At 39.9% G+C, this 11,753-nt stretch overlaps 1 non-coding gene across 1 annotated transcript; it reads right to left on the reverse strand.

Moving 5' to 3' along the window:
* Positions 1-6,438: 6,438 nt before the first annotated feature.
* LOC117012588 (U6 spliceosomal RNA) lies at positions 6,439-6,544 on the reverse strand. The gene has a single exon (XR_004421195.1). It is a non-coding gene; the product is annotated as a U6 spliceosomal RNA (small nuclear RNA).
* Positions 6,545-11,753: the final 5,209 nt, after the last annotated feature.

An 11,753-nucleotide genomic window follows, 5' to 3' on the forward strand; every position in this document is an offset into this window, starting at 1 on the left:
CCCCGTTATCAACATCCAGCACCAGAATGATACATCTGTTACAATCAATAACCTGCACTGACACATCATTACCACCCAAAGTCCATGGTTTACATCAGGGTTTACTCTTGGTGCTAAATATCCCATGGTTTTTGACAAATGTATAATGACATGTATCCACCATTATAGTACACGCAGTCGTTTCACTGCCCTAAAGATCCTCTGTGCTCTGCCTATTCATCCCTTCCTTCCTCCATCCTCTGGCAGCCACGGATCCTTTTACTGTTTCCACAGTTTTGTCTTTTCCAGAACGTCATATTATTGGAATCACACAATATGTAGCTTTTCTCGATTGGCTTCTTTCACTTAGTAATATGCATTTAAGTTTCCTCTGTGTCTCTTCATGGTTGAGAGCTCATTCCTGATTCATTTTTATCATAGTATTTAGTATTTAGCTCTAGCTGAGATACATTATCTATTTGCAAACATACTCATTGTCCACCTTTCCCACTAGAATCAAAGCTTTCAGAAGGCAGGGACTTTGTCTTTATTTACCACTGTATCCCAGTTCCTATAAAAGCATCCGGTACATAATACACTCTCAAAAAAGTACTTATTGAATGAATTAATGAACAGATGAATCTTTTATAACTGTAAGCCTCTAATTTAGGGAATTGTTGCTGATATGTGTGATGCAAGACTTAATCTGATCCTTCTGGTTTAATGAGATTCAAGTGTGATTACTCTTAAAGAGTTTGGGCCCTCCTTTGGATTGAATATGGGACTGGAGAGCTCATCTGTGATCAATAAAATAGAAGAAATGATTGGTTGCCAGCAAAGTACTATTTTAATTTTTTTTGCAGAAGTAGAGTATAAATGGGAGGTGGACATTTTCTGATGATAGCTATTTGAAATGGTTAAAAAAAATTTTTATTATAAAAGCGATAAAGTTTCCTTCCCTGAACACCCACTAACCCCCTAATCCTATTCCCCAAAGGTAGCCTCTTGAAGAGCTCTGGAAGTTTTGTGCAATATATAATAGTTTTTGTGTATTGGGTCACAAATTAACTCACTCCCTACACTTGGGTGTACAAAATTTAGCAACTCTGTTTTGCTCTAAGTGATAGATTATATTTTTTCCTTCACAACTCCTTCCCCACCAGGCAGCAAGGAAGCCTAATTGTGCCAGTTAACAGGAACTCACTGTCTTCTGCTTTAAATAGCCTCCTTTCACTTTGACACAGCTCCTTTCAAGAAAATACTCGCTGGGCCCTTTTTCCCCCTTATCTCATGCAACATGCAGGGAACAATATGAGGCAGTATCTTCCCAGCTTGTCAAATGGAAAAGGAGCAAGAGTCCCTCTACTTTCAAGTTTCCACTTAACCTAATACTCACCCTCTGGGATTTTGGCTCGGGAGGCAGGATTTCCATAATATACCTGTCTGACCCTCTGCCCTCCCCACCTCCATCTCTCTCCTTACACAGCCCACTGATCCTCAAGCTTTTATTTTACATCTCCTTCCAGCCTGCTAGAGACTTCTCCTACGGCATATCCTCTTCCAGCCCACGTCTAGTGCTATGCCTTTGTCTAGGGTAAGTGGAGAATTCAGGGATAGAACTAAGCTTGCTGATAAGGGAACAAACATACACTAGGAAATACTTCAAAACTGATACCTGTTATAGGTATACATGTTTTATTTAGTTTAACTAATCAAAGGTGAGGTCAAGCTACTCTATTTCTTCTGTTTCAATTTAGTCTTTCTTGAAGATCTTTACACACAAATGGCACCCAAAGTCACACCTATGCTGGTTCATCTGGGCTGGAAAGCAGAGTGCAGGCTTTATTTTTTCCCAAAAGGAACTTCACGTTGAATTTCACCAAGAACAAGTATGTAACCAACACCTGCCTTTAAATTTTTTCAAGCTAAACATTTTCTCTTCAGTATTCTATGCTACAGAACTTGGAAAGAGTCAAAGTCTTTTTTCTAAGGAAATAGGTGGCACGTCCTGAGGAGTTGCTCCCTGCACACAGCAGGCTCAAGTGCCAGCTCATTTAAATCTCCACGGCCCACTGTTCACAGGGCCCGCCACTGGTGGCATTAGCCAGGTCAGTGGTTATGCCCTTGGACCTGGGAGCTCTCCTTCTCAGAATGTGTCCTAAGGAAATGATGGCCACTTTGAAGGAGGTGTCAGCTCACTCTGGTCATCAGCCCTCCTCACCCACAGGGACAAGTCCCCAGCACCTCTATCCAGTGTGACCCACCATTGGCCACTGTTGACTGGACAAAGCATAAATTCCCAACTCAAGAAGAGCCAATCAGTCTTTCTCTCTCTCACACACACACACACACACACACACACACACACACATCTACCTTATTCTTTTTTAAGAGCTATGAAATATTCCATAAAAAGTAATATAGTTTATTTAGTCAGTCTCCTACTGAAGGACGTTTAGGTCCTTTCCAGTCATTTTCTATGTAAACAATATTGTAGGAAACATTATTTAGTTTTGGTTTTCTTGCATATTTGTTTGAGTACATCCTTTGGCTATATCTCTAACAATGGAATTGCTTTAGCAGCTAGTGTGTGCATTTAAGATTGTCTAAAAAAGTTCTAGCACTTTACAGTCTCATCCATTGATATGAAACTCACAGATTTTCCTTAAAATAACATCTTGTATAACCATCATGATGTTTATAAACAATATCAAAATGGCAGAACTATTGCTGACTTGAAATTAACAGGAGAAACGTGCTTTAACAACTTCCAGGACTGTTAATATTGTGAAATAATTCCTCTTACAGATAAGGATCACTGGCTTCCAAAGAAGCCTCTTCTTTTCTCTCATCATCATATTCTTTCCCTCAACTTGCCTACATTTTTTTAAGTCAATTACATTTCAATGTTTGATTTTTTTTTTCAGTTTATATCTGTGAGGCAATTTTATGGTCAAAAGTAATTTATCTAGTACCCTTTTATGAAGTTTTACTAGCAAATCATTACATTGCTTTTTCCTTAATCCAGGCCTCTAAAAATAACCTATAAATGTATTTATGTACAATTTGATTGCTTGTGTTTCTTAAAGAAACAGTTTGTTAGACTATGGGAATTGATTCAAATTTTGATGCAAAATCGTTTTTGAGATGGTGTTGTAACAGATAGTGAAAACAGGTAAGGAATTCCAGAAAAAAAAAAGCTGGATGGAGGATTTGTGCTAAATTATCACTGGATTAGAATGAGTTTAATATTAGCTAAAACGGTTTGGAGTTGTTTGGATGATTAAGAAATTTCCATTTTTATATCGAAAGAACTTGTAGTAAAATATCCAATAGCACTAGGTTTGTGACGTAGAATTTTGTGAGTTTTGGTGGATCCAACCTCCCAACCCCACCTCCCCCACTTTCTAATGGTGAGTTATCACTAACAGTTTCCATATATTTGTGTATTATGCCAGACACATAATCAAGTTTATTTAATTTGGGAGGAAAATGTGTTTGCTTTAAAAGAAATGGAAAAGACAAGATTTATAAGATAAATATCTGAAGGCAGTACACTCTGGCCAACTGTTATCAGTTGGTATTTCTGTAAGTCCAGAATCCTTTAAACCTGATTTACCAGACTTGGGAACTTTCAACATGGTCTAATTACTTGCTCAAAGACATAGATGTGAATATTTTAGGCAACCTTCTAAACGTTTTTTACCATGGATGAAACTATGACTTAAAGAATAATACAGATTATTATTCTTAAAGAATAGACGGATTAATTGGAAATAAGAGTGTTTGAAATACAACTTGGACCATTTTGCATACACTCATCTCACTTGACATTGTAGTTATATAATACGTACTTTGAGTATAACATCAAGTTTTAACAAATATTTAATGACAGAAATCACATCACTAAGATACTAAAAGGCTCATTTTCATATTTCATATTAAGTAGTTGCAATGGCTTAAAAATGATGATTTAAAATGTTGCTTATAATACAGTTTTGCCTGCTAAATTCTCCACATTTTGTAATTTGTTTCATTTCTTTGGGTGTAAAGCATTTTTGCTCAGTATTATGATATTGTATGTTTCATCCTGGATGTACAGTAATATTTTAGTCCATCACCCAGCTTTGGCTGCTGAAATCATACAGTCATGAAGACTTGCGTTTTTTTCTGTTAGAGTGCTTTTTAATTCTGTACCATCTTAAGTACTGTAGAAAATGTCACTTCTTCCTTTAAGGCTGTTTCACAATATATATAAGGAATGGAATTGTGTTTTTAAAGAAAAGCATTCAAGTATGACAATAATAGTATCTATGTTTCACCATCCAAAGTGCTGTTTAGTAGTTGAAACTTAAACTATTTAATGTCATTTAATAAAGTGACCAAAATGAAAAAAAAAAAAAAGAGCTTCTATAACTATGCCAGTGATGAAGAGAGTATGAGAATGCATTTGGAAGAAAGAGAGGAAAACACAGGAAGGAAGAGATGCGTCATTTGGTACGTAGGGGTGTTACGTGGGGGATTGGTTCATGGATGTTGGGAACCATGTAGACCTGGGTGGGAATTCTAGCTCTGCCATTTACCAGCTGTGTGCCTCAGCTTCTCCATTTGTATTTGTTGTGGAGATCAAATCAGATAATAAAGGTAAAATATTTAATATTCAATAAATGCTTACTCTCAGTACTATTGTTATGTACCTGCTACTATGCTAGGTGTTTAACATGGACTAGATACTGAAGGGAATGCAAAAGGAGGTACTAGACTTTATTCCAGACTAGTTGGAAAAACACAACAAGCCTACTGGAAACCATCAGGAAACAACAAAGATCTTTAAAAGCTCGAAGTGCCCTAGAAATTCAGATCAACCTTGGAGTTTAATTATGTGGAAAATTAAAAAAAAAAAAATCAGTTCCAACAAAATAATTTCTTCCTGGGAGTTTGATGCTTTTGAAGAGCTCTCTTTAATTTCACATGATTTTTTTTTGAAAACATCTCATAAATCGTATGACAGTTTGATGTGTCAAGCTCAATTTTCAGAAGTTCAATTACATGTTTGTTGTGGTTTCTGTAGAGTCAACATCCTGAAATGCTTTCAAAAATCCTATTGGTATCTGGATTGAGAAATAGTTTCAGGGTAGAGCTGAGGTAGATTTGATTCTTGCAATGGGTTTTAGAGGGAAATTTTAGGCTTCTTTTAAGGATTATTTTGTGAAATGTCAAAGTCCTGTGTGTGTCTCTGGTTGAGGCTGTGGTGGTGCCTTCCCTGGGTCAATAGAGGAAATGACGAAATAATGAAACTGAATTGTAGCACCATCCAACCAGGAGGCGCAAGGGCAGCTCCAGCGTTTCCCCAAAGCTGGCCCTATTACATCATGACATATCACTGGTGACATTGTGGAACCACTCGCTGCCTGGGGCCTTCTCCCTCCTCTCCTCTCCTCATCTTTACAGTTTTAGGGTACGTCAGACCTGGATCTGAGCCTTCGTTCTTCTGGCTCTTATTACCTATGTGACCTTAGGGAACTCTTTTCAGTCTATGCTTTTTCATCATCCAGTGGAGAGAAATGTTCATAAATGAGCATTTCAATAAGCACTTCAGGAGATTCTGATATGGGAAGAAGGGGAACTGAAATCTGGAGAGGTAGCTTGACGTGGCTAAGACCACGTCTAGTAGTTTGCCACAACTACTCAGTGGCAAAGTCCAAAATTGATCCAGAAGTTTCCTGACTCCTCTCCAGCATTCGGTCCATAAAAGCAGTGGCCTACTGGGGAGGCGGGGGGTTGGGGGAGGCATCCTCGTGTTATCTCCTACCATAAAGCAGCTCAAACATTCCTCCTCAGAAAGACAGACCCTAGACAGACCCACCCATTCAGCTCCAGGGCACACCACCTTACCTGCTTCTCCCTCATCGCAGCTGATCCAGCGCTACTCCCTTCTTCCTCAAGCTCCGAGTAGAAACCTAGGAGTCACTGCAGATACCTTCCTCTCCCTCACCTCCTAGGTAATGTTCAGGAAGTCTTGCCAATTTCCCCTTGTCAATAATTTTCAGCTTTATTTCCTTCCATCTGTCTCCACTGCTACCACCCTGCCCAAGTTTTCATCATGTCTCACCTGGACCATCACTTTCCATGTGGTCTCAGCCTACACTTTTCACAGTGTGATTCTGCCTCCTCTCTACCACCTGGTTTAGAAACCTTCCATGAGTCTCTGTGATTGCTAGTCTGGACGTAACAGGATGTCACCTCCAGCACGCTGCAAAGTCTGGCTCTTTCGTCTTATACCATTCCTTTCTTCTCTGTGCTCTTTCTTCAAGTTCTCTGAATAGAGCAGCTCTTTTTCCTGGAAACTTTTTTTTTTCTTAATTCCGTCTCCTGGGACTAGTTTTCTTTGTGTCAAACAAGAGATAGAACCTGTAGGGGAAAAGTGTTTGCATCAAGGTGCAAACTGCACAGGGGTACAAAAATATGGGACACTTTAGAATGTGCGTGTCCTCCCTGTGCCTGGGCCACGCTGATCGTGTCTGTATCGTCTTAATTGTAGTATATGTGCTGCCAAATCAAGCACTTTCCTGCAACACTCTTTTCTCTTCTTCCTTTGCTCAGTCAAATCCTATTCACCCTTCAGATCTTAGCTCAAGGCTTAGTTTTCTAAGAAAATCTTTCCTAACTGCTTCCAGTTTGTCAAGCTCCCGTTACAGGCACTCCTAGAACCATTTTTTCCACATGTATATCAGTCTGTAATTCACACGCTCATTTGTATAACTGCTTGATTGATTTCAGTCTTTCCCAACCTATTGTATGTCCCATGAAAGCAGGTAACATGACTGATTTTGCTCACTATCGTTTCTCCAGTATCCAGCATATACTTGAATAAAAATTTGTTTAAGGCATGAATGAAGCTTATATTCAATTCTTCCTTAAGTCTCCCCCTTCATCTATCTCATCTGGTTCCAATCACCCAAGGCCCATCTCTCATATATTGATACTTAGTTGGGCACATGTATATACGTGTGCCTTTTATGTTCTCTTTATCATAAGGTCACTTTCATGTTCCATCTTGGCCACCTTCAAAGATACTTTCTAATCTGAATGTCTCAGCTAGGAAATAGAAGGGGCCTCGTGATTGTAGGGAAGGGAAGTACTTAGTAAATTACCCTTCCTCTCTCTCTTTGACTGAACTGCTGGGGAAACCCCTTGGACCATGAAAGCCAGGGACAGAGTCAGGCTGAAGGCCACAGACTATCATGGTTTCCATCGAGGCTTGAAGCCTAGATAATTCAGGAGAAGAAGATGGAAATTCATAGCTATCATAGTCCATTGAATTCCTTGGCCTGTGGGAATGAAAGTATTAAAGGTGCTCTCTCAGATCTTTTGGTTAATAACCTCAGGGATTTCATTCCTTAGAAATCATTGCAAATTGCTTTAAACTATAACCTAGACAGGATCTAAGATTGATAGACGGGCGTGCTCTGTGGTGTAGGGCACCTCTCTAAGTACATGTTTAACAGGCCAAATAAACTATTGGCCGGAGGCAGAGATGGGGTAGGGAGGCTCTGAGGTGTTTCCTCGGGCATGTGGGAGTGTCCCCACAAACCAGAAAGTTGGCATTTTGAAAGTAGGGACTATCCAAGGTAAAGCTTGCAATGTCTTTGAACTTAGTGCACTAGTAAATGTAAGCAATTCTTTTATTACTGAAGAGAGCAAACAGGCACTTACATTGTAGTTGGGGGGAGAAATAACATGCACAGCTCACCTTTTCTCCAAGGCATAGGCACATTGACATCTGCTATTGGTTTATTAGGACACTCTAGTGGTCTGTCCCACTTTTATAAAACGGGACTTTTCTTTTTAAATGCAATCCTATGTAGAAGGATCTATAACATGCTTCAAGTGTTGGCAAAGAGGAAGTTTTTCTGAGCAATTTTGTTGTGTCACCACTGAATTCCTGCCTGGGCTACAAGAGTTTGTCGAGAAATAGTTCTCCATGGTAACCTTTGTCACACTTTTATTCTTCTTTTGTGGATCTTACTACAATGTGTTATGACTTGTTCTTTATATGTGTATGTGTTTTTCAAAAACAGAATCGTGTCATTCGTACTTAACTACAAGCTCTATGGGAGCAGGAATCTCTGTTTTGATGACTTCTGAGGACCCAGAACCGTCTCTGGTATAGGGTAGGTGATTCATAACCATTTATAAGTATCAAGTCACGTAGTCCTCCCAGGAACCTACAAGGCAGATATTATTACCATGATTATTTTATCAGTGAGGAAGCTGAGGCACAGAGAGGTTAAGTAATTTGCTAGTCGGTAGTAGAGTGCGGAGTGGAATCAGTCTGGATGGGTTAATCCTTATGATCTTCTGCCTCAAATAAATGCTTATTAAAGGGATGAAGTCTCCATGGGAGCAGACTTGGAGCAGCTTTGGCTTATGAGATACATGAATCACTCAGACACACATGTTCAGGGTTGCAGTTAGCTGGAAAGCCCTAACTAGTGTGCTCCTGAGCTGGGGGGGGGGGGGGGGGGGGGGAGAGGGGGACAGGTGAGGGCGTGGTGAACGGAGTGGGCAAGTGTGATCAGAAAGTACTCCAGGAGCCAAGGTGGTGTGGCCTGTTCTGTTGTAGAATACTTCTCTTTTTCTGGATTGGAAATCAACATCTAGGTTGTTTCTGTACTTGAAAGCAGAATGGCTTAAGTGGGGGGAGTATTTTCCAAGATTTCTAAAGTCAGGCTTAGAGCTTGTGTGCTTTCTAGCTACATAACTGGTCTGATACCATTGACCAGCTAGAGAAGTAATGGGTTCTGGGAGGTTAGTGCTGGCCTGTGAGATGCCTTTTTCTTAAAGATTATTTTTTGCAGCTAGGTCTCTAAAATGTATTTATTATTATTATTATTAGTTTCAGGTGTACAAAATAATGTAATAATTAGACATTTATACCCCTCGCAAAGTGATAATCCCCTCTCCCCCAATCTACTACCCCTCTGACATCGTATATAGCTGTTACAGATCCACTGACTCTATTCCCTAGGCTGTACTCCACATCCTGTGACTATATATATGTTAAATTATAGTTGACATTCATTACTATTCAGCTTCAGGTGTACACTGAAGTGGTCAGGCATCTACACCGTCCATGAAGTGGTCTCCCTAATAAGACAAGTATCCATCGGATACCCTACAAAATCTTTACATTATTGGTTATATTCTTCAAACTGTCTTTCGTATCTCCGTGGCAATCTTGTGGTTACCAATTGTGCTTTTTAATCCCCTCACCTTCTCCCTCATGCCCACCCCCCCAACTCCCATCTAGCAACCCTCAGTTTTTTCTCTATATCTCTGAGATTATTTCTGATTCGTTTGTTCATTTATTCTATACTTTAGATTCCACATATAAGTGAGATCATATGGTATTTGTCTTTCTCCGTCTGACTTATTTCACTTAGCATAATGTTCTCCAGGTCCATCCGTATCGTTGCAAATGGTGAGATTTCATTCTTCTTTAAAATGTATTTTTAAGCTAGTTCTTTACAAATTATTTGTGCTTATGGTTAGAAAGAAAGGAAGGAAGGAAGGAAGGAAGGAAGGAAAGAAGGAAGGAAGGAAGGAAGGAAGGAAGGAAGGAAGGAAGGAAGGAAGGAAGGAAGAAGGAAAGAGAGAAAGAAAGAAACCCGTATAGGACACAAAGTAAAAAGTGTGAGTACTCTCATCCAGATGCTTTTTTATATATCGCTCAGCTTATAAATAGTCTCATCTTTGTTTCCCCACCCACATGGGAAGATACTATATTACGTGTTCTGAATTTTTTTAAAAAATAGATGCATTTTGGGGACTTCTGGGTTAATATAGCAGATTACACAAATATTTTTTTTTTGGCCTTTCAAACCTCCACTAAAACTACAGAAAGATTTCCTTTGAAGACAAAACTTTATAAGGACGGAGCACATAGGAGTCAAAAACCCTTAACCTTTTGGAAGCAGGTGGCAGAGTAACAACTGGTATAGTAGACGCAGGGCAGCTAAACCTTAAACTGGCCAAGGACAAAGCTGAGAGCCACCTGCTCTAAATCAGGATGTCCAAAGACTCTGCAGCTGACAGTTGGAACCACGTGTATGCGGATGGTGGGGAGGGGAGAGTAAGGGATGTGGCAATCCGGGTGTCTGTGCTAGGAATGCAAGGCACAGAACCTGTATGAAAAGAGGGGTTATATGCACGACAATGCACATGTATACTGAAGATTCCCCCACCCCGACCCCAGTTTAGATCTCTGAACTTAGCAGTCAGTCTTCAATCTCCAGGGAGGGGCTAGAAGAGTATACCCTAGAGAATCTGAGCTGTGCATGCGGAAACACATGAAGATATGGACATTGTATTGCCCAGATAATTCTACAGTAAAGCTCAAAGTCAGTGAACCCAATCCTCCAGCTTAAAGCTTGCATACAGCCCTTTCCTTTTCTTTTAAACATGAGCAGGTGACCAGCTATGTGAGGACAGCATCAAACATGAGAAAGTCCAAAATAAACAGAAAAGCAACTTGGAAGAAACAGATTATGCCATTAGAAGAAAACAAGACATTAATATCCTCAGGGAGAAGATTTCTTCCATGAAAGAAGAATAGAATGCTATAAAAAGTAATGCTTGGAAACAAAAATAATCCTTGGATATTGGCAACATATCAGAAGTGAAAAACTCAAAAGAAGGGTTGTGTAAAAAGTTGAGGGAATACCCAGACAGTAGAGCAAAAAAGAAACAGTTGAAAATAGGAAAACAAAAAGAAGAAAATGTGACGATGAGTCCAGGAGATCCAGCAACCCAACAGTAAAAGTCCCAGAAAGAGAGAGAACACAGAGAACATGGAGGAGAGAACATTTTTCAGAACCGAAGGACATGAATTTTGCCATTAAAGGGGCCCAAGGATTGCCCAGCACAGTGGGTGAAAAAATACCTCCAGCATAATTGTGAAATTTCATTTCCTTGAGAATAAGGAAGATTCTACAAGAAGACAGAGAGAAAAAAACAGGTCACATGCAAGAGATCAGCAATCAAAAGGGCTTTGAGCTTTGCCACAGCAGCAGTGGAAGCCAGAAGACTGAGGATAGTATTTTAAAAAGTACGAAGGATGCTTATTTCCAATCTAGATTTCTATAGCAAGCCAAACTATGAATCAAGTGAGAAGGTTGGGAAAAAAGATACATTCAAACAGGCAAATCTTAAACATTGCAAAATGTCCTCTTTCTCAGGAAGCTCCTGGAAGATACAAAAGAGTGAATAAGCCAAGAAAGAGGAAGGCATGGAATAGAGACAATCCATCACTTCAGAGAAGGGAAGGGAATCTCCTGGAGAGTGTGAAGGGAGATCCCAGGATGACAACTGGGCTTCAGATGCTGAGAGCGATTAGTGCACATTGGAACAGCATGACTCAGGAGGTGGGTTGAGAGTTGTCATTGCCAAGCCTTTTGCCATTGTACCAGTCTTATTTTTTAAAAAAATTAGCGTGGTAAAAACACTCAAAATTTATCATCTTAACCATTTTTTTAAAATAAATTTTATTGGGGAATATTGGGAAACTGTGTTTTTCCAGGGTCCATCAGCTCCAAGTCAAGTTGTTGTCCTTCAATCTAGTTGTGGCGGGCGCAGCTCTGCTCCAGGTCCCGTCGCTGTTTTCAATCTTTAGTTGCAGGGGCACAGCCCACCATCCCATGCGGAATTAAACCGGCAACCTTGTTAAGATCTCACACCCTAACCAACTGAGCCATCAGGCCACCTCTCATCGT

This window comes from Rhinolophus ferrumequinum, chromosome 20, assembly GCF_004115265.2.
Source record: "Rhinolophus ferrumequinum isolate MPI-CBG mRhiFer1 chromosome 20, mRhiFer1_v1.p, whole genome shotgun sequence".
Taxonomy (NCBI): Eukaryota; Metazoa; Chordata; class Mammalia; order Chiroptera; family Rhinolophidae; genus Rhinolophus; species Rhinolophus ferrumequinum.